Here is a 23,996-nt window from a genome sequence, read left to right as displayed (position 1 = left end):
TTTGAAGGACGGACAGTCTCCACTTATCTATAACTGCATCATTTCTCAGTAGAAAACCCCAGATAAACTACACTGCTTTTTATTCTTTAACACATGAGAAATGTGTTTAGCGATATATGGACCATACAGGAAGTAGTAGCAATGGTTATGTTAGCTACTTAAAAAGAGAAAAACTGCAGGAGCTGTGAGCAAGCAGCAATACAACACAGAACAAGACAAGGTCAAAAACAATGAAAACAAGGCAAGAAATCAGTGGTCTACTCCACCCTAGATAATGGATACCACTGTGGTAAAGGGAAAAGTAATTTAAATTATACAATCCTTAAAGAACCCTTGATTAGCTTAGAAAACTACTACTGTAAGGCCCAAACATCGACTTGACAAGATTGGGACTGACTTCCAAAAGATGCATACAGCAATATTTATTGCCGATTCTTCGGCAAAAATTTTCACATTCATGAAACAAAAACCAACTATTAATACAAGAATTTTTATACTAAATTTTTTCCCCAAGAACTCCCTCACTCCTCATTCTGACGTAGCTAATAAAATTGTCATAATTTGGATAGAGGAAGGCCTTCAATAAAACACATAAAACAATAAAACACATTTTTCTTCTGAAATTATTTTAACATTAAGGCATCAATAGGACTTGGGGCAGACAAAAATAAGAACGTATCTACAGCCCCATACTTTACCCTAATTATACTGTACATTGAATCATGTACTGTTTTCCCTAGCTGGTATAATACAATCAGGCTATTGTGCAATGGTAAGAGGGCGCTTAAGAAAAAATTACTGCTGAAAGTAATTCTTGTCTCGAGGTGACTTACCACATTCTACTCTCCATAAACACCATTGTTTTTAATCACAACTGTACTTATAGCTTTACCCTCTGTCAAACAAAAATTTCACTTTCCAATAGGATCATTTCAAACTGAATAAAAAGTAATGCTTTTATGATGACAATATTTGCTAAAGTGAGATGTTATAGAACAGTATGTGCACAAAGATCTTACTTTTGTGAAATTGCCACCAGTGATTACCTTAGGGTGGTAGGATTATGGATATACTTTTTTTCTTTAGTGTGTATGTATTTTCTGCATTAAACACAAGGTTTTTTTGTGTTTTTTAAGTGCTTGTGCATAAGAGACAGACCAATTTGAGTTCAAGTATAAGAAATCTAGGTGCCATATTTTAACTTAATATCAGTAGTTGAAATCCACTTATTCAGAGTAAATTAAATGTAATGCAAATATTGCTCAAAAAATGTTAGTGAAATTGCCTAAGCCAACAAAGTTCATTTTTTAAACAATAAATTTCCTCAGATAAGAAAATGGTGCCTATAAGAAAGAAGTAACTTCATGTGTCTTTACAGAACTGAAAGGGGGGTGGAAATGGCCTGGAATGTCCAGGCAATCATAGGAAAGACAACAAGGAAAAATTACTAACTTGAAAAACAGGACAAAATCATTTCACTGAGTTAGAGACACTGATTAATAGAAGACATCACAGAGCAGCAGAAAGTAAATGATCAGAGGGAGTAGGTCAACACCTAGAGAATGATAATGAGCAAAAGAAGAGAGAAAAAAGCCAGAAAGAAAAATAACTGAACTCAGGCGTATTTATGTAAATCATTCTGAAAAGCAAATGAAAAAAGTTATCTAATAATACCGGGGATGTCAAAAAAAATGTATACAAATGGACACTGTGGTCAGTGTTGTTCAGCAGTAGTTCGCTGTAATCAGAAGTGTCTGGACACTGATTGTAACCACTTTGAGCACTTCTTGTAATTGCAGAAGTCAAATATGACTTGTATTCATCTTTTGTCACTGGTATTGAGTATTACAATTTTAACAGTTTTTTCCTTTCTTAAAATGTATATACATATTTTTGGCACCCTCTGTATATAACTCAAATTGAATCATCTCTACTTTCTTCTCTAGAAAAAGAACACCTTTCAACGGGCTTAGTTCTCATTAGCAAAATCAAGAACCGCCACCCCAGGCATCTCAAGGTCTTCTCTGCCTGCTTTGGAATGAACTAGTTCAACAATTAGGTATACAGTTAAGCAATTAATGTACAAACATATAAATAGCCAATTTTTACACATTAAATGAATCTAGAAGTAATCATCAGATGTGAAATGAACGCAACTTTGAAAAACAGACAAGGTAAAGAAAGCTCTGAGGTAATTTCACCGAAGAAATTATCATTAAACCAAATTAAGTGACTCTACTAGGTTAAACTATAAGAAACTACCAATATTCAAGCATTATTTTGTCTATAAAATCAATTTCAGATGGCCCCACCCAGTGATCTGCTGGTAAATATTTAAGAACCACCACTCTGGACTAAAGGCCCTGATTGGTAGCTTTTGCTGATTCCCATGTTGTAAATAGTCCCAGCATAGCCAGTTTCAAGCTGCCAACATGACGTCACTGAAAAGTTGGAGAGAAGCACACGCCATCAGCTCACCACCTCCTGCACCACCTATACTCTGACTGAAGGAGTTCCCCAATTTTCTCATCCTTTTCCAAAACAGACTTTTGTCAGAATAATCCAGTTTCCTACTTTCTTAGAAGTAATACACTTTTGACATTTTAAAATGTCAGTATATTAAAATTCATTCACAAGAAAGAACAGATGAGACTGGTACCTTGTTTCATTCACTCAACACTTTTCCCCACCAATTTGGTGCCAGGTATGTATTGTTCTGGGCATTGTGGACAGCAAGGAACAAGACAAAGGAGTCCTTGCTCTCATAAAACTTATAACCTATTTGGGGACACAATAAAAAAATTTAAAGTACGTACTTTCAAGGACAAACGCTATGAAGAAAGTAAAACAGTGATGGGGGCCTATTTTAAACTGGTTAGGAAATGAGGTGATATTTAAACTGAGATCTTACAGGGGTCAACCTTGCAAAGATCTAGGGGAGACCATTTCAGACAGAGGAAACTAGTGTCAACGCCCTAATTCAAGAACAAGCATGGCATGTTTGAGAAACTGAGCAGTTAATGTGGCCAGGAGCGGCAAGCAAAGGTGAGAACGCTGAGAAATTGTCAGAGCCTCATCATATACAGTGTGAGTTTGTATTTTCGGGGTGACTTGGTTTATATTTTATTCTGAGTGGATTGGGGATAGTTTGATAAATGTGTTGAATGAATGGATGAATGAATGCATACTTTAATGTATTATTTTAATGACTCCATATGGGACTTAGGTCACAGCCTACTAAATGCATTCACTTTCCTCCATATGATCATTTTGGTTATCCAGAACACGATGAAGTTAAAGCAGTATGGCATGGTAGGCCTCAAACTATGAATATAGCTGAAATAAACTTAGCAGTAGGACTACACATCCGTTCAGAAGTAAGTATTTTATTAATCCAAAATGGGTATTTCACATGTGAAATGCTAATATGAGTTCAGGTAGGTCAATGTCAAATTCAAATGCATATGACCTTATTACTCTACAAAATAGAAAGACTAATTCAAAACCATAGGCAAACACCATATGTCATCCAAAATATCTTTACCTGGTATGTAAATAAACTGTTTAAATATTGTAATAGTCATATGTTTTAATATGAAAATTTTTATATTTTAATTTCATACTCTAATGTGAAAAATACCAAATGTGATTTATAAATATTACTTGAGTTAAAGTAAAATATCAAACATATACAAATTTAAATTATAATTGCATATCACAAAAACTGTAAAGATACATATAAATACATGTCCACACCTCTGCACCATGAAAATTAAGTCCACATTATGGCCACGTAAAAGTCCATAAAACAAGTCAATCAAGACATAAATTACTGCATATTACACAAAAATAGGGAAATGTTTGGATGATTTATGGAGCATAATTTATGCTTACACATAAACAATTATCTATCCATTCTGGAACTTTTACTAAGTCATTTATTTCAACAATCCATTTAAAGAATTTTCTTTTTAAATCAACCAACAGGAAATGAGACCTATAGCTTAGGAAAAAAAGTTTAAAAAACCTTGTCACAGCAGAATGAAATACTGAAAGTTTACATAATTAATTTCCCTTGCACTGTCATTTCCCACCTAAATATCAGTTAAATCAGCAGTTTTAAAAAATGCATTTAAATACATTCAAGCATTTTTCACTTAAGAGCACAAATATTTATATTTATATGCATAAAGCAGTATTCTCAATACAGTTGTGTACATTAATGTAGCTAGCTGCCAGCTTACCACAGAAATACATTAAATGTATTTAAATGCCCCTCATTTTTTGAGGGGGGAGTAAATAGGCAGTACAGTACTGATAGGACAAGGCATATTAATAAATTTTTGTGCAATGAACATCCCTCCCTAAAACTATGAGACTGCTTTCTGTTTGAGTTTTCCACAAAAAAGTAAAAAATGCCAAGAATATTGTCAGGTAAATTACTTTCTTAGTAGTAGCAACTGATTGTCTTTAACAAAAGTTTTGCAATAGAAAAGCAACAAAGTTGTGGCTCCCAATATCATTTGAGCCCATATCCCTGATAAAAGAAAGGTATAATATAATCCAACTTGAAATGCCCAAGTCCATGTAAATCACCAATACTCAGAATTCAAGAAACATAGCCTAAAAGAAATATGGAGCAAGACCAAAATAGTTTTAAGTGTTGTCACCCTACTTCCAAATCAGGCTTTTTAAAAATTATTATTCCATTTATCTTACCTCTGTTCCTTTCCTACCTTCTCTGTCCCTTACCATTTTCCTGTGTATTTTCACTTTCCATACACAAGAACTGATTTGAAACTTACCTTATCCTTTTGTATCTAAATTCGTTTTTACTTAATTGTTATGGGACTATATGGTTTTAGGTGGAATACTTTTAGTTACAGAAATATATGTATAAGCTGTTACCAAAAACACGAATAACAAGCAGGCATTCATTTAGCAGATGTGAGTGTCCACTCTGTGCCCGTGTGGACAAAGCCCAGGAGAAACTAGAAGGGCACGTATCAGAGAGGCAGAAGACTCAGATGATGGAAGGCCTTGTAAGCACTGCTATGTTCTGGCTTTTACTGTAAATTACATAGAAAGCTACTGAAGGGTTTTGAACATAGGAATAAGATAACTGGACTTCCATTTCAAAAGAATCGTCCTGGCTGCTGTGTTGAGAAAAGAGTAGCAGCAAGGAGACCAGAAAGAAGAGTGCTAAAAGGACAAGGGCAGGAGATGGAGGTTGCTTAGAGAGGGTGGCAACAGTAGAAGGTAGCAAATTGTGGTTACATTTATTCTTAAGGTAGATAAAGGACATACTTTCATACTCATTATTATGAATTAGATTGGAATGTGAGAAAGAGAGGAGTCAAGAATGTCTGTAAGGTTTCGGCAAGAGAAACTAAGATGCAGCTGGCATTTAATAAGACGGGGAAGACTGGAAAAGGAACAATCACTGGGATGAGGGAGGGAGGAAGGAGGATGAGGAATTCCATTTTGACAGGTTAAATTTGGTGTGTCTCACTGGAAATGTTGACTAGGCAGTTGGATACACAAGTCTGGAAGTTAGGAAAGAGGTTCAGACTAAAGATAACGTTTTTAGTTTGAAATATGTGGTAATTCCAACTAGAGGACAGAGAGGATGAGATCACAGGAGAATATATATCGAGAAGAGGTCTAAACATGAAGCTCTGGGACACTGCCCCGTGCTTTAGAAGTTGGGGCAGCGAAAAGGAACCAGCAAAAGGAACTGGTAGTGTCCCTGAAGCAGAGCGAAGAAAGGTTTCAAAAAAAATTATCACCCACATCAAATGCCACTGCTACTTCCAGTGAGATTAGGAATGAGGACCAACTAGGGAATTTATCACCAAGGACGTCACTCGTAATCTCAACAAGAGCAGTTACAACAGCAGAAGAGAAAAAACCTGATGGCAGCGGATCCAAAAGGGACTGTGAGTACTGCCGCCCACAAAAACTCTCTTGGAGAGTAGTTGAAGAAAGATGTGGTGTTGGGAGGTGTTTTTGTTTCTGTTGTTTTTAAAGAAGAGCAGTATTTCAGCATATCCATATGCTGACAGGAATAACCCAGCTGTAATGGGAAACACGGAAGACGCAGCTCACAGGTAGGCAGGAGAATGGGATGAGCACTGAAGCCATGCAATGCTCTTGAGGAGAACCAAGTAAGAACCAAAGGCAAGAGAGGAGGTGACAGTCACAGCACTATAGGAAATGCAGAGTATGGGCACAGATGCAAGGAGACATGCAAAGTTTTCTTCTGCTTGCTTTCATTTTTAATATACAGGAAACAAGGTCATCAGCTGAAAATGAATAGGAGAAATGAGGTGCTAGAGGTCTGAGGAGAGAAGTGTAAAGCAGTCAGTCATTTAGGGGAGTGGGAGAGTGACTGGGCAGCACAAGGGCCTTCCTGAGGTCAACACACGAATTAAAAAGAACATGCCATCATGAGTGCACTTTCCTTAAGACATATTCAACTGCCAGGCACAGGCTAGACTACATGGAGAGGGCGGGGGACATACCAGGTGAGTACAATGAAACAAGAAGTGCTACAAGGGAACTGAGGGGGTATAAGTGGGAGAAATTATAATAGTGAACCATGGATTCAAAGCAGAGTAAATATTCAATGAGGACATAGGGGAAAGGGAGCCTGGGACAGTAAAAATATGGTAGCAGCAATGGATTGTAGGTCCCAGACACGAAGTACTGTTTAAGTGGAGGTACTTGACAGAAGGAGCTGGAAACTGGATGAGGCCCTGTTGGAATGCTTGATACTGTGTCATACGAAATAACCTTCATAAAGTACGGGTGGGTCTGGTTAAAATGTTACAGAACTACCTTAAAGACTAAAGCAAAAAGTGCCGCAAATGAGAGAAACTAGAAGACTGAGAGACTGGAGTAGAAGAATTGTATCACAGGAATTGCAACTGGAGGATCGCAGACAGAGTCCCCAGGAAAACCATTTCCAGCACTCCTGGAGAAAGAGTAAGCTTTGAACAACCTGACCAACTCGGAAGGCGACAATGCCAGATGACGCTCGCATGAGCCACATTAAAACCTACCTTTTCCCCCAACTCCCTTTCCCCACTGAACTGGACCCTTGGACGCATGAGGATGGCACACTGAAGAGGAGCTGGCAAAGCAAAAAGAGAAGCCTACTAGGATTCTTCCTCTAAGCAGGCTTCCAGGTATGAAGCAGTTCTGAGCTAGGAAGAAAAGTTCCAATTTGTGTCAGAGGTTGAACACTGATTATTATACTGAACTGTACCTTCTAATAACTAAAATAAGACTATTATTGACAGGTAAGCAGAAGACTTTTTACTGCCTAAAAAGTCACTGGAAAAACTAATCTTCCTAAGAACTCATGGTGAGGCAGGGAAAGACTTAACCTAAATATAAGGAGGTTTCAAAGGTTCAGTGAGAGAAAGTCATTTTCTGCTTAAACTTGATCAAGTCCCATCCATTGAACATACCAGTTGCACAAATACCCATGGGTTCCCACTATGTATCAGGTGCAAAATATGCACAATGCTGAATACATGAAAATTTCATTTTTGCTTTAGTAAGCAAAAAGTGAAAGTAGATTAAGTCAAATGAAACAAAATGATATATATGTTTAAGGACAAGATGCTTACAAAAATCCAATCATAAAGATTTAATAAGAAATCTTAGCATGAATTTCTAAGTGGGTAAGCTACTAAATGGAAATAAAAGTTTTTATCATTTAGTTGTTTCAAAGACACCTAAATTTAACATGGACTTATCTAATGCTTTCTAAGAAAAAAGGGATTTGTTTTACCATAATCCATTTTGACTAAAATATATTTATAAATATTTTACAGTGTCAGGATAAAGACAATTAATTACCAATCTTTGGCTTTCAGTTCAGAAACTCCCTGAATGATGTGGATGGGCCCCCACAGCACTTTCCACTAAATACTGCTCTGTCCATTCTTTGCTATATTATACAAAAGTTCAAGTATACTTAAGCTTTGAACTAAGGTAGCAGGATGCATAAAATTAATTATTAGTAAGCTAAATTCCAAGTTTTTCCGGGTAGTACGAAAAAAATCAGAATGCCCTCCCCTCACTAGTGAGTATTAAGGATAAGCGCAGGTTTCACTCAGTTCCTCTCAAGAATGCACGGGGAACCCATAATGTCTCCCTCTGAGACAGATCTAAAACATTACTAACATTTAACCTTCAATAAAATGTTAAAATATTTCTTTCATGAGACCTGAGATTAAGAACACTAACAGATCAAAATATGCATTTGAGATTGTGAGAAAAATCTTATAAAGTCTCAAGAAAATATCTCAGACTCATCCTAAAGCAGATGAGAAACCTATTCATGACAAAAATAACAACCGGGACATAAAAGTATAATAGCAACCTATCCTCGAGAATAAGTGTAAGAAATTAGTTATAAAGCACTTTGGAAATGTTTTATACAAATGCTAATTGATCCTCTCTCACAATCTATACGGGCAAATATTGGCAAATATGGGCACAGCTGCAATATGCTATAACAGCATCATTCTTAATCACTTTATTAATTATACCTGATAAACACTTTCTAAATCATTCTAAAGGATCTTACAAAAAAAAATGAACCCTCACACCCAAACATACACACACCCCAACTGAAGAAAAGATCAACATTTCAAATATTCCAAAAGTTATAAAATAGGATGATCCCGGAATTTATTTAGACTCAGAACATTATGAACTACTCCAAATAGGAATAATGCTTTGAAGACATTTATAGTATTATTTTAAGGTACAAAAAAAATAGCAATTATGGGTTCTAATTTCTTGGAAAAATTAATTTAACATGTCAAGGCTGTCTATTGTCAACAACTCTGCTGAAGTTCTTATCCAAATAAAATATGCTAAGCATTTTTTATTCAACATGTCACACCCCACTAACATTGTTCTTCATCACTATAATCATTTACTATCTTTTCTCATCAACACCAGACTATGTATCAACTGTATATTATCAAATAAATCTTCCTATAAAAAATATACATTTAAAGAAAATCTATCATAACTCTCTACCTCTAAAATTTAAGGGATTACTTCCCTCATTATTCCTAGGAACAACAAAAAAAGCTAACAGCCAATAAGTGTAAAATTCTGAAAGTTCTATTTAAATGTACACATTATCTTCAACAATGTATACGGCCTTACAAACATTGGTGAGTCAAAAGGGTCCACCCTAAATTCAAAGGCTATCTGTAAAAAAGTTATTCATCTACATTATTTTGTTAACGATCAAGACTGACTTTGGAGCACATTAATTTGGACTTCTGAAGAGGCTAAATAAGTACTTTATCGGATGTAAAAAAAGATAAAAATAGGCAATGCAACCTTATGTTTAGAATTAATAAATACAACACTACAAATCCCATCCTCTTTTTAGAAAGCAATTTTACTGCTTTAGAAAGCAATTTATCAGTTGTAATACTAGAGGGAAAATCCAAGTATGGAACCACAAATTATTACTACATCCTTCCCTTTTCAGTACTATCAACTCAGTATTATTTGTAAATGGTGAATAAAAGGTCAAAATAAAATTTCTGAAAAGGTTATTTATTTAAAAACATGTCTTATACAAAAGGAATCCACTGTTTCTCCTTGGCGATTTTTAAAAATAGGTAATGTTCCATAGCAAAGATTATTTACAGAAAACAAAACCAAAAGTACATTACTCTTCAATAAATACACTGCACCAAAAACACCTAATATGGGAGAGGGTGAGAATAAAAATACTAGTTAGAACTCTTCCACCCTTCGTTTTAAAATGTAGACATTTTATTAAACTGACAATATGAAAATGTAACCCAATAATCTTATCCCTACTGTTACTTTTTACCCTTTAAACAGACTGTTACAGATCTACACTTCCTGCAGCTTCACCTGTCATCCTTCCTAACTGTAAGACATTCCTCATTTGCAACATCGATAATGAGGAAAGGACTCCACACTCGAATTTAAAAAAAGAATAACTGGGTTTTGTTTGCCCCTAAACACTCGGTATGCAAAACAGGTGCAAGTACATAATAGGTGCTTAATGAGTACCTGTTGAGTAAATGGTGAGGTTTAATTATTATACATTAATGCAACATTAGTTTTCTTTTCCCCCCAAGTTTAGAGTTCTCCCTTGCTCAAAGAGCAACTCAAGACCATGTCACGGTCCTTTTAAAAGCACATAAACTTCTTTATTCATAATGAAATTGAAAGCTGGGTCTCAAAAGAACAAAGTACAATTCAAGCACCTCTGATCTTCTCCATTCTGTTGAAAGAAAATTAGAAATGAGGCTTATTTTTAAGAAACAGAAAATGTCTACCAACTTTCCTCAAGATGAAAAATTCCACATTTCAAACATTTTCTATGATTGTAATATTGGTAATAACTGATCATTCATCAACAGTATGTGTATATGGGGTAAAAACACAAACAAGCATATACACGAACTACATGTTGTTTCCCAATTTTTTTCCTTAATTTGAGTCAAGAGGGTATGTGCCTAAATTTCACTAGATATGAGATCAGCTCTGTATGTTTCAAGATTCATTCATTCATTTACATATTTTACTGAGCATCTACTATATGCCAGGCCCTTTAACAAAACGTGTAAATTTTGTAAACTGACCATCAGCACCGAATTCCCCTACAAAAGATTATCGTTTAAAATAGGAGCTAAAGAGGAATTGCAATGTTGTTTCATGTACACAAGAATCAGCCTACTGGAGCTTCTTTTCAGCTATTAATGCGGCGTCAGCGAGCCGCTACCTACCACACCCGTTACCAAAAATCACAACTAAAGCACAAGCTGTTGGGTAAAACAACCTGTAAGAGTAGCACAAGCTCCTCCGGGGAGGGGGTCGGGGCTTTCTCTCCGGGGCCCAAAAGGAGCCGCGGCGTGACCCGCGGTAGGAATGCACTGGACGCCTCAGGCTAGTCCCGGAGCAGGGGGTCCCCGCCCCTCAGAAGCCCTCACCTGGAGGACCCGGACCCTCTCCGCCCGCCCCCTGCGCCACCCTCCCGACTTCCAGACCTGCAAAGTTGGGGGAAGGGGGGGTCTTCATATCCATTTTACATCAGGCGGGCGGCTAGCTTCCTCAGCCGCCCGGCTGCCGTGAATTCTGAACTGAGCAGGTAACCATTTCTCGGAGGCAATGGAAGAAAAACCAACGGCAGGGTCCGCATGAGGACCTCGCCCAGACCTGAAAATGGAGCCGCAGGCTCAGCCCACTGCCCGCAGCGGGCAGGGCCGGGCCGCGCTCGCCCCGGAGCTCTCGGCGCCAGGGGTTCGGGGCTTCGGGCCCCCGCCCACGGGGCCGCGACGGCTAGGAGTGTGGGCCGGCGCGCAACCGGGACCGGCGCCGCACTCACCGTCGCCTTTGTCTCGGCTGCCCGCTCCGGCCGCAGCCGCTCTCGGGGCCGGCTCCGCGGCTCCTGCCTCCCCCACGCCCGCAGCTGCGCTTCCCGGCGCACTCGCCGCTTCCTGGCCCCGCCCTCCCCGCCCAGGCTCGCGTGCAGGCGGGGCGAGGGGCGGGGCGCGCTCCGAGAGCCACAGGCGGGAGGTGGGAGGGGTCGCGCCGCCGAGCAGCCAGCGCCGCGGTGGCCCCGCCCCCTGGCCGCGCGGGGCATGGATTCTGCTCCGGACCTCCGCGCCGCGCCGCGCTTTTTGGCTGCGCGGACTAGGAAGTCCCCTGCGACGCGAGCGGAGGGCCGAGAGCCGGGCTGAAACCCGCGCGGGAAAGGACGCGCCGGAAGATGGCGACCAGGGCTGGGTGGGAGCGCGCGGGAGCCCCTCCCCACCCTCGGGCAGGCGGCGACGGCTCGCGCCCCTTCCCCATACAGCGCGGAGGGGCGGCGCCTGCGCTCCAAGTTGAGCCGCGGACGCTCCCAGGCAAACGAGGTTGGTGCTGAGCCTGTGGATTGATTAATTATCTTTTGGTTGTGGCAGTTGGGAGAGAGGTGCCCTGAGATCATTGGACCACTTTTTGTTGTTGTTGTTGTTAATGTAAATATCTGAATTGAGGAATCCGTCATTAATGGGCTTACAGCGGAGAACTCCACCTGGCATTTGAAATGTGTGAAATTAGTCGTCTACTGGATCTGAGACTCCTTTCACTGTACATTTTATATATCCCAGAATTCAGAAACACAGAAGAGTGCCCTTATCTAGCAGATAACACTGCACTAAAATGTCTACAAGTTTTAAAACCTACAATACTTGGAATATAATACAGAAATGTACATCTTCCTCATCTCGATTGATTATTACCTTCGTGCAACATTAGTTTTCTACCCCCGCACCCCCAAGTTTACAGTTCTCCCTTGCACAAAAAGCAACTCAAGACTATGCCACAGTCCTAGTCACTAGCTCAGGCCAAACTCTTTGTAGTCATCCTTGGCTTCTCATTCTCTCGTCTTCACCTCCAATCTTTCAAGCAAGCCTGTTGGTTGTACCTTCAGAATAAATCGGAATCAAGACACTTCTCACCTGCATTACTTCTGTCTTCTCTGGATGGCTCACTGAATCGTCTCCCTGCCCACAATTAACTGAGTCTATTGTCAAAACAGCAACGAGAATATCATCTTACAAGAAGAGTCAGCTCCTATCTCATCAGGTCAAAATTCTCCAGTGGCTCCCTATTTCATTCGTTATAAAAACTAGTGTCTTTACAGTGACCTACAAAGCCGTTGGATTTGCGTTTTCACTTTACCTCTGACTCCAGCTCTAACCATTCATTATTGCTTTAATATTGCTTATCTTAGGGCCATTGCAGGAGCTGTTTCCTCTGCCCTTCCCTCTGCCCGGAATATTATTCCCCAATGTCCACCTTCACCTCTTTTAACTCCTTACTCATATCTCACCTTAGCAACGATGCTTAGCCTTACTGCCCTACCTAAAATTGTAACTGTCCCAACCCGAAAGTCTCAATCCTTCCTCACTTTTTCTTTTCTTCCCATGACTCTTCAAACCTTGCAACAATCTTTATAATTTATTTTGTATGTTTATCTTTTAGTATCCGTCTTCCCCAATAGAAGATGGGATTTTTGTCTGTTTTGTTCATCTTCTGCTGTGAAACTCAAAGTCATGTTAATTCTAAAAATTTCCTAGGACAAACAATACAGAAAATTCTGAACTTAATATATAATTTGTAATCCTTCCTTTGAATTACAGATGTAGTCTCTTGTGTGAATGCCTTAAGTATTAACATTTCTTGTCATTTATTCATAAAGGTTAATATTCATTTTGTAAACATTTATTTTCAGACTTTTATATTTTGTTTATAACACATTATATGTGATTGAATACCTTAATAAATCTAATTTCAGTTGCTATTCATACATCCTTTTTACATACATCCTTTTCTACTCAGTTGCTATTCATACTAGTAGAAAAAAAGTCAATTAAGAAGACTTTACATTCAATGGAAGGATATCTTTTGTACGAAAGGCTATATGTATAATTATTTGCTCAGCATTATATTTATAGCATAGTCTCTTTATACTATATTTAATTTATCCTTTATGATTAAAATAAAGGTTACAGGTTATCCTTTACAATGAATTTTTTTAATAAAATTAAACAGACTGCTTTTGTTTTAAAAACCATTGACAATGTGTTAAACCAATGTCAAAATATGGTTTGTAATTACAATAATACCAAATAATTTTTTGGAGTCAATATTTTGATGTATCTGTACTGTCCCTAGAATTGCTACCAAATAAAATCTATTCCAAAAGGCCAGGGTTGAAAATAGACACAGTTCACAAAATCTACATTGAAAATACTGCCAAAAGTAAACGCAACTGTTATATTACAAAAGACACTGTTTTGCAAAATTACTAGTCCATAAACAAGAACTCAGTAAAACTAACATGGTATACTTGTACCATAACAAATAATGGGAAAGTTAACACCAAGGACAAAAGCAAGCAATGTGTTGATCTAACCAACTGCTATCACTATTCATGAGCTCACATTGCTGCCACAGTGGCCTGATTCTGTGATATTTTACTTAAATAAATTTTACTTCAAAACTTTTAAAGCAAATGGATTTTTTCCCTAAAACCATGCTATTAACATTTTTTAAAAAATACTTTCTAAAATTTGATACCAGTCATTTCTCACATACAGGAGTGATGATGTATGGAGTCAGAGTCTGGAGTTCAAACTCTAATTAGCTGAGTGACCCTGACCAAAGTCCTTAATCTTTCTAAATATGTCTTTTCTTCTAACTTAATGGGAGCATAATAGTATTCACCTCTAAGAACTATTGTGAGAAATCAAAAAGTTCTTAGTCCTGGGCCTGGCACATGCTAAGTGCTAGTAAATGCTAGTTATTATCATTACACAAGCATATAATTAAGCTCATTGCCCTATATTTGTAATACTGAGAAAATGGCTCATAATAGGCCCCAAATGGGATGGTTAGAGTTCTACACCAAGATAGTATAATATGCAATTAAGTGAATATTTTTGAAGCAGCACTAACATTTCTTCTACCATTACTATGTGCCAGGCACAATTCTCGGCAACAAAGGAAGCTAAGAGAAATAAGACCCAGACTTAGGCTACCTTCACAGTTGAATGACAAGAGACATACTGTTAGTAAATAACTACTTTCAAAGTAGTATGACCATACTTCCTGATTTGTCAGGGACACCTCTTGTCCTGGCTTAATGGTTATTTGTGTCCCCTTTCATTTTCAATGTGTCCAGGTTTGCATGATAAATTATGTAGTCACCCTAAGTAGAAGTATGTGTAAATTGCTTTGGGTACAGAGAAAGAACCATCAGTTCTGTGTCATGCTAAACAGACTTAAATTGCTCCTTGAAGTGAACATCTAAATTGGCCAACTGCCATTCTATCAAAACCAGGAGACACAGCAGCCCCACACAGAAACAATCACAGGGAAGCAGCCAAAGTGGGGACACAAAGAAACATGTCCCAAGTGAAAGAACAGAACAAAATTCCAGAAATAGAACTAAAAAAAATAGAGGCAAGCAATCTACCAGATGCAGAGTTCAAAACCCTGGTTATAAAGATGCTCAATGAACTTAGGGGAAGAATAGATGAACTCAGTGAAACTTTAACAAAGAGATAGGAAACATAAAGAACCAGTCAGAAATGAAGAATACATTAGAGGGAATTAACAGTTGACTAGATGAAGCAGAGGATCAAATCAGTGATTTGGAAGACAAGGTAGCAGAAAACACCCAATTCAAACTACAAAAAGAAAAAAAATCCAAAAAATGAGGATAGTTTAAGGGGCCTCTAGGACAACATCAAGCATACCAAAATTCGTATCATGGGGGTACCAGAAGGAGGAGAGAGAGAGCAAGGAATTAAAAAACTATTTGAAGAAATAATGACTGAAAACTTCCCTAACCTGGTGAAGGAAATAGACATACAAGTCCAGGAAACACAGAGAGTCCCAAACAAGATGAACCCAAAGAGGCCCACACCAAGACACATCATAATTAAAATGCCAAAGGTTAAAGACAAAGAGAGAATCTTAAAAGCAGCAAGAGAAAAGCAGTCAGTTACCTACAAGGGAGCTCCCATAAGACTGTCAGCTGATTTCTCAACAGAAACTTTGCAGACCAGAAAGGATTGGCAGGAAATACTCAAAGTGATGAGAAGGAAGGATCTACAGCTAAGATTCCTCAACTCAGCAAAGCTATCATTTAGAATCAAAGGACAGATAAAGAGCTTCCCAGACAAGAAAAAGCTAAAGGAGTTCATCACAATCAAACCAGTATTACAAGAAATATTAGAGGGATTCCTTTAAGAAGAAAAAGGGGAAAAAACAACAAAAATGTGAATAATAAAATGGCAATAACTACATACCTATCAATTATTACTTTAAATATAAATGGATTAAATGTTCCAATGAAAAGACATAGGGAAGCTGAATGGATAAGAAAACAAGACTGACCCATACATATGCTACCTACAAGAGACCCACTTCAGATTGAAAGACACACACAGACTGAAAGTAAAGGGATGGAAAAAGATATTTCATGAAAATGGAAACAAACAAAGAAGCTGGGGTAGCAAAACTTATATCAGACGAAACAGACTTTACAACAAAGGCTATAACAAGAGACAAAGAAGGACCCAGTAATTCCACTTCTGGGTATTTATCTGAAGAAACCCAAAATACTAATTCAAAAAGACATATTCATCTTTATGTTCTCTGCAGCACTATTTACAATAGTCACGATATGGAAGCAACCTAAGTGTCTCTTGATTGACGACTGGATAAAGAAGTTGTACATATATACAATGGCCATAAAAAGAATCAAATCTTGCCATTTGTAACAACGTGGATGGACCTAGAAGGTGGCATAAGTGAAATAAGTCAGACAGAGAAAGACAAATACCATATGATTTCACTTACATGTAGAATCTAAAAAACAAAACAAACAAACAAGACAAACTCATAGACACAGAGAACAAACTGATGTTTGCCAGATGGGAGGGGGGTTGAGGGAATGGGTGAAAAAAGGGAAGGGATTAAGAAGTACAAATCGTCAGCTATAAAACATTCACAGGGATGTAAAATACAGCATAGAGAATATAGTCAATAATACTGTAATAACTATGTATGGTGTCAGATGGGTACTAGACTTAGGTGATCACTTCATAAGTTATATGAATGTCTAATCACCATGTTTTACACCTGAACTAATATTGTGTTCAACTGTAATTGAAAAATAAAAAAATATTTAACAATAAATAATAAATAAATAAATTGGCCAAGTGGACCAAAAGAAGGAAGAAAGGCAGAAGATTTCATTTTTATTCTGAGTCAAAACCAAAGCTTCCCTGTACTTAACAAACTTAGTAAATCCCCTTGACCAATGTTATATGAATAGCTTGGGGATTTCATATTTTTTCCTGAATAACGGACACTCCAAGACACAAATGTATTCATTTATTTCTACAGCAAATATCTAATGAGCATCTATTACGTATACACGTCAGTGTGATAGAAGATACAAAAAAAGATTTATAAGACACAGTGAAGCACCATAAAATCTAGTGGCAAACATCAGCCATCTTAGCTAATTAGTCGATAAGATAATGAGACACATAGCACATGAAGTGTGATTTGGGAGACTGAGGAAAATGAGGAAACATATGGACTGATTGAGAAAGGAGAAAACGATCAATTCAGAGGAGACTCATAGTCCATGGTCCTTTCCATGACTGAAGCAGCCAAAGGCAGGAAGGGAACCGAAGTAAAACTTTGCTTTACACTTTTACCCAGAGCTGACCCTTGTTGCTCATCAAACCACAAATATTCACTGAATGCCTGCTGTTTGCCAGGTAGCATACCAAGTGCTGTGGGAAAACTTAGTATAAAGCATGGCCTTTGTCCTTAATGAAATGTCACACAGCAACATTTGAATAATGAGACACAGTAGCCTTATGAATGCAGTTGAGGGGATCACGGAGGTCTGTATTGGTCAGAAAAGGTTTCTTAGAGGAAGGGGAATATGAGGTGGGTCTTCGGGAAGAAGGGAGTCAGATCAGTGTTTTCTAAACTAGATTGCACACCTCTGGTGGTGTGAGAGATGAATTTTGGGTAATAGGTAATACTGCACTTAAGAGAAGCAGGGGGTAAGAATGGGGAGTAATAGTTTGGGGTACATGCAGCTTGCCTAGCTTCAACACATAGTCTGTGATGTAATTGCATTTTAGCCCCTCAGCCAAAAAAAAAAGAACATAAAAAGTTAGAGATTGTAATACAAATACTTCTGGGGACAACCAGGAACCTTTTGAGAATCACTCTTTGTCAGGTTAGAGACCAGTGATTATGAATTTCTTTTTCTTTCTTTCCTTTTTTTTTTTTTTTTTTTTTTTAGCAGTTAACACCTATATATGGCAGGTAATACGGATTTTCCACATGACAGCAGGAAAAGTTTCCTTTGTACATTAAAGTCAAAAATATCAGTCAGCTATATTAACAATGAAATCTCAGAAAAAGGAATTAAAAAAAAAAACAGTTCCTTTTGCAATTGCAACAAAAAGAATAAAATACCTAGGAATAAACTTAACCAAGGATGTGAAAGACCTATATGCAGAAAACTATAAGACAGTTTTAAAAGAAATTGAAGAAGACACAAAGAAATGGAAAGACATTCCGTGCTCATGAATTGGAAGAATCAACATAGTTAAAATGGCCGTATTACCCAAAGCAATATACAGATTTAATGCAATGCCCATCAAAATCCCAATGACATTTTTTTAAACAAATAGAACAAAAAATCATCAGATTTTTGTGGAAACACAAAAGACCCCAAATAGCCAAAACAATCCTAAGAAAAAAGAACAATGCTGGAGATATCACACTCCCCGACTTTAGCTTGTACTACAGGGCAACAATAATAAAAATAGCATGGTATTGGCAGAAAAATAGACACACAGACCAATGGAATAGAATTGAGAACCCAGAAATAAACCCACATAAATATGGACAGGTAATTTTTGACAAAGAAGCAAAAAACATACAATGGAGAAAAGACAGCTTCTTCAATAAATGGTGCTGGGAAAATTGGAAAGCCATGTGCAAAAGAATGAAACTGGACTGCTATCTGTCACCATGTACTAAAATTAATTCAAAATGGATCAAAGACCTAAGCATAAGACCTGAAACAATAAACTGCACAGAAGAAAACATAGGTACTAAACTTATGGACCTTGAGTTAAAAGAGCATTTTATGAATTTGACTCCAAAGGCAAGGGAAGTAAGAGCTGAAATAAATGAATGGGACTATATCAAACTTAAAAGCTTCTGCACAGCAAAAGAAACCATCAACAAAATAAAGAGGCAACCAACTGAATGGGAGAAGATTTTTGCAAACAATGCCTCTGGTAAGGGGCTAATATCAAAATATATACAAGGAACTCATGAAACTCAACAACAAAAAAACAAACAACCCAATTGAAAAATGGGCAGATGACTTGAAGAGACATTTCTCCAAAGAGGACATACAAATGGCAAATAGACATATGAAAAAATGCTCAACATCACTAATCATCAGAGAAATGCAAATAAAAACCACAATGAGATATCACCTCACCCCATTTAGAATGGCTATCATCAACAAGACGAATAGTAACAAGGGTTGGACAGGCTGTGGAGAAAAAGGAACCCTCATACACTGTTGGTGGGAATGCAGATTGGTGCAGCTGCTATGGAAGGCAGTGTGGAGGTTCCTCAAAAAATTAAGAATAGAATTACCATATGACCCAGCAATCCCTTTCCTGGGTATCTACCAAAAAAATCTGAAAACATTTATGCTAAAGACACGTGTACTCCAATGTTCATTGCAGCTTTATTTATGGTGGCCAAGACATGGAAACAACAAAAATGTCCTTCGATAGATGAACGGATAAAGAAGTTGTGGTATATATACACAATGGAATACTATTTGGTGGTAAGAAAAGATGAAATAGGACCATTTGTGACAACATGGAAGGATCTTGAGATTATAATGCTAAGCGAAATACGTCAGACAGAAAAAGTAGAGAACCATATGATTTCACTGATATGTGGTATATAAAACTGAAAAAAAGAAAAAACCAAGACAAACAAATGAAGAAACAAAAACTCATAGACATAGACAATAGTTTAGGGGTTACAGAGGGTAAGGGCGGAGGGGGGCTCTAGAAGAAGGTAAATGGAGTCTAATATATGGTGATGGAAAGAGAACTGACTCTGGGTGGTGAACACACAATGTGAGATATAGATAGTGTATTACAGAATTGTATGCCTGAAATCTATGTAACTTTACTAACAATTGTCACCCCAATAAACTTTAATTAAAATATATATATATATGATAAAATATATATATATAAAAATATATATAATATATATATTTAAATATATATATAAAATATATATATAAAATATTTATATATATTATATATATACACACACACACACACACACACACACACACACACACACATATATATATATATATATATATATATATATGAGTCAGCTACAAGAAACCTCTCAAGGAAACAATAATGGCAATACAAAGAAAGGGGACGTGGCATTTGAGAGAGCACAGAGTTGGCAAGCAAAGGTCCAGTAACTGGCACATTAAATGTGTGTTCCCAGGGAGAACAAGAGCCACACAGATTTTGAGATGAGCACTGGCACACTGGTATACAGGAGTGGGCAAAGGAGGAGTCCAAAAGGCAGGTACCCCTGAGGGAGTGGAGTCTGCACTGGGCCGCAGGCAAGGGGAGGGGGCTCCGCCCTGCACCCAAGGAAGCTCCTGGGCCCAGAGGAACTGGCAGAAGTGACCCAAGTGTCCTGTTAGGAAGCCATGCCGCGTGCATCAGCAGGACTCCCAGCTCCATGGTTTACCAGGGTTCCAGCAAGAGGAAACACAGAGGCTCAAAGTGCCCGGACATTGATGCCCTTAAAACAGGAGGGACAGAAACATCACACTTCCTCCTAGCACGGAGAGCTACATGTTGCTTTCACAAAGAAAGTTTTATGATGAGTAAAATTTGGGGGTAAAGTTGGAAGAAAGGGTAGGTGGCAAACCAGGGTTCTTCACATCCCATCCTCCACTCCTTGCCCAGTACATGTTACTGCCTGACAGTGAGTCAGCTCTTGCTTTTATCCCCAGGACGAGCCAAGCTAAGTAGCTGGGAGGATTCTGATACCTTGCCCCCTGCCACTGCCTCTGTGGGGTGTACATGCCCCATATGATCCCCAGGACTGTAGTGGGCAGTCTACTGAAATGCACCACCCACTGCCCCCAGTATCCCAAGCCCTAATCCCTGGAATCTATGAACAGGATGAGATACCATACCCATGATTACGTTCTGTTGTATGTCACAGTTGACCTTAACATAAGATTATCTGGGTGGGCCTGATCTCATTATATGAGCCCCTTATTAAAAGCAGAGAGTTTTCTATGGCTGGTGGCAGAAGGAGAAGTCAGAGAGATTCAAAGCAGGAGAAAGATTTGATGTGCCATTGCTGGCTTGGAGATGGGGGATGGGACACATGACAAGGAAAACAGCTGGCCTCCAGAAGCAGAGTGGCCCCTGGCTGACAGCCAACAGAGAATCAGGAACCCAAGTTCTATATCCACAAAGAACTGAATTCTGTCAACAACAAGAATGCACTTGGAAGCAGATTTTCCCCCCAGTCTCAGGTTCCTCAGACTTGCAGGAACTGTGATTTTAGCCATGTGATACTGTGAGCAGAGAATTCAGTAACACCATACTGGACTTCTGACCTACAGATCATATGAGCTAACTAATGGATGTTGTTTTAAGCCACTAGTGGTCATGTGTTACACAGCAATAGAAAACTACCACAACCACTGTCACTAAATGAACCCTTCTCTAGACAGGATATGAGGTGGCCCTCCAGCCTCACGAGTGTATCTTAGTTTCCTCTCTATCATCAACCCACAAAGATAAACAGATCAATTCTCAGGCATTAGTAAACAACCTTTGGTCATTTATGATTATATGGGGAAGGGAAAAGATGGGAATTCCTAATATTTGGCCTGTGAGGGATATATATGTTATTTTCTTTTGGGTAAAAAAGGAAATATGACCTTATTTTGAAGTAACAAGCTGGTGAGACCTCACAATTGTGGATGGTAGAATCTCTGGTAGCATATGGTACCAGCCTCTGAAAAGGAAAGGCATTCTAATAAAAAGGGAATGATCTCTGGGGTCAGGTGGCTATGAGTATGCTTTGCAGGTTGCTAGCTGTCTGATCATGGGTTTGTGGAAAATTTTTTAACCTCTTGGAGCCCCGCTCTAGTTATCTTAAAACAGGAATAATACCTATCTAATAAGATTGGGGAAAATTAAATGAAATAGTTTATATAAGGTCTCAGTGCCTGCAGCACAGTAGACTGTCAATACTTGTCTATGAAAAGTTTGTCTCCATTATTAGAGTGGAATTTTTTCACAACTTCCTTGCAGTGTTTTTAAAGCAAAAATAACTATAGCATACACCAGACCAATACTGTCCTACAGAAATATAATGCAGGCCACATATGTAGTTTAAATTTTTCTAGTAGCCCCATGGAAAAAAAGTAAAAATAAACACATGAAACTCATTTTAATAATATATTTTAACCTAGTATCAAAATATTGTCATTTCACCATGCAGTCAATATAAAAGTATATTAATGATATATTTACTAAGCCTTCGAAATTTAGTTGTATTTTTTTCTACTTATAGCATATTTCAATCCAATATAGCTGTGTTTCAAGAGCTCAGTAGCAACATGTAGTAGCAACATGCATGTATGGTATTGGACAGCTTAGCACTAGACCTCCAAATTAATATTTCAATAAATTCTCCATTACTCTTTGTTAATTCTAAAATAAACATAAATAGATGATAAGTAGATAATTATAGACGTATGAGAACACATATGCACACACATTACACCCTGGCACATACCAAACCCGGATGGTTTTCTTTTGCTTTGTCTTGTTTTGTTTTGTTTACCATCATTTAGTTACAATGAGTCACACTTCAGTTAGAAGATCAGGGTATAAGTGGTACATGGGGTTCTGATTTCAAATTCCACAACATACCACAAATCAGAGGTACAAAGCCAAAGTAAAGTAATACTAGGAACCATGATAGCTAGGTTAAAACAAAAAGATATCTTGCACACACAAAAAATACACATTAGTTTTTAAAGTAACTTTAGTAGAGGATTATATATTTATTTCCTTTGCTTTTCCTTTGAAAACATTGGACTAGATTTCTGGATTCTACATAAGCTTGTTTTCACTTTCTAAGTCGAAATCTCCCTTATGTGAAAATGAGGACTAAAGCAAATTAGAACTGGTGAAGAATAGGAGCAGTACACAGCAGCCCCATGAAGACTCCCACACAGTCTGTGACACTCATATGGGGACATTCAAAGACGGTTCAGACAGTGATCTTGCCCTTAGGGTGGATACATTCAGATAGAAAAAAAATAGGACACATCCAAATATGTACAATACAAGGTGGAACACTGAAAGGGATTGAGAAATACCACACACACAAAAAAGCTACCACGAGTTATCTATAAGAACAGAATCCTTTTTAGGGGAGATGAGGGAGGGTTTCCTAGAAAATTATTTTTTGTGAGGTTTTAGAAAATAGTCTTTAAAGGATAGTTAACAGGTCTCAGTTCAACTCAACAGATCCTTGCTGTCTACCTACAGTGTGGCAGGCCCCATAGGAGGCAGTGGTGATTTACTGACGGGAGTCTGTAGGCTTTTGAGATGGGGATGGAGAATGGTGAGACGAGTAAAAGCAGCACTGCTCTGCATCCCAGCAGCTTTTTGCACCTCTGACATCCCTCTGCCTCTAAAGTCTTCCCAGGCTCTGCCTCTCATACCCATAACTTGTCTCTTCTTTGTTTCTGATCCTTCACTTACAACAGAACTCTTAGTCTTACCTTATTCTCAGGCCAGCCTGGCCTCGGGATGAATGTCTCATTCTCTGGCCTCTGCTCTGCAGCCACATGCAGTGTCTGCAGAGCCCCTGCTCTGGCTCTAGCTCTACTCAGGAAGCTGCTGAATCAAGAAGCTGCCACCACAGCTTCCGGCACCAGCAGTACTCTGGTGTGAAGAGGAAGTTGGGCAGTTTGCTCAGTGTTATCTTAGAGATAATTCTAGTGGAGGACATTTGAGACAGCCTCTGGGGATCCAGAAAGGATTCCTAAAAGAGCAGGTACTTGAGGAATTATCTAAGAAAGGAAGGATGCGATTTACGGGCATCGAAGAACAACATGGATGACATCAGGAAGAGATGAGAGTGTGATGTCCTTAGGGAACTAGAGTAGGAATGCAGGGTTGGAGGAAGGTACCTGTGGGTGTACAGAGGAAATGATGCTGGGCCTGCAGAACAGGATGGGGTCATGCTAGGGAGTTTGACTTTATGTAGAAGATGGT

General features: G+C 38.3%; 1 protein-coding gene across 6 annotated transcripts in view; it reads right to left on the bottom strand.

Moving 5' to 3' along the window:
* The window catches only part of CDC42SE2 (CDC42 small effector 2), a 105,023-nt gene extending 81,406 nt beyond the window's left edge, over positions 1-23,617 (bottom strand). For 5 of the 6 annotated variants that reach the window (XM_033096384.1, XM_033096385.1, XM_033096390.1 and 2 more), the window contains exon 1: positions 11,405-11,540. The gene's annotated coding sequence lies outside the window, so the exon portion shown is untranslated. Of the gene's footprint in view, positions 1-11,404; positions 11,541-23,500 lie in introns of those variants that run through there. The other variant, XM_033096386.1, reaches the window with a different exon arrangement.
* Positions 23,618-23,996: the final 379 nt, after the last annotated feature.

The sequence above is a fragment of the Rhinolophus ferrumequinum genome, chromosome 24 (genome assembly GCF_004115265.2).
Source record: "Rhinolophus ferrumequinum isolate MPI-CBG mRhiFer1 chromosome 24, mRhiFer1_v1.p, whole genome shotgun sequence".
Lineage (NCBI taxonomy): Eukaryota > Metazoa > Chordata > Mammalia > Chiroptera > Rhinolophidae > Rhinolophus > Rhinolophus ferrumequinum.
This window is presented reverse-complemented; position numbering and strand designations above follow the sequence as displayed.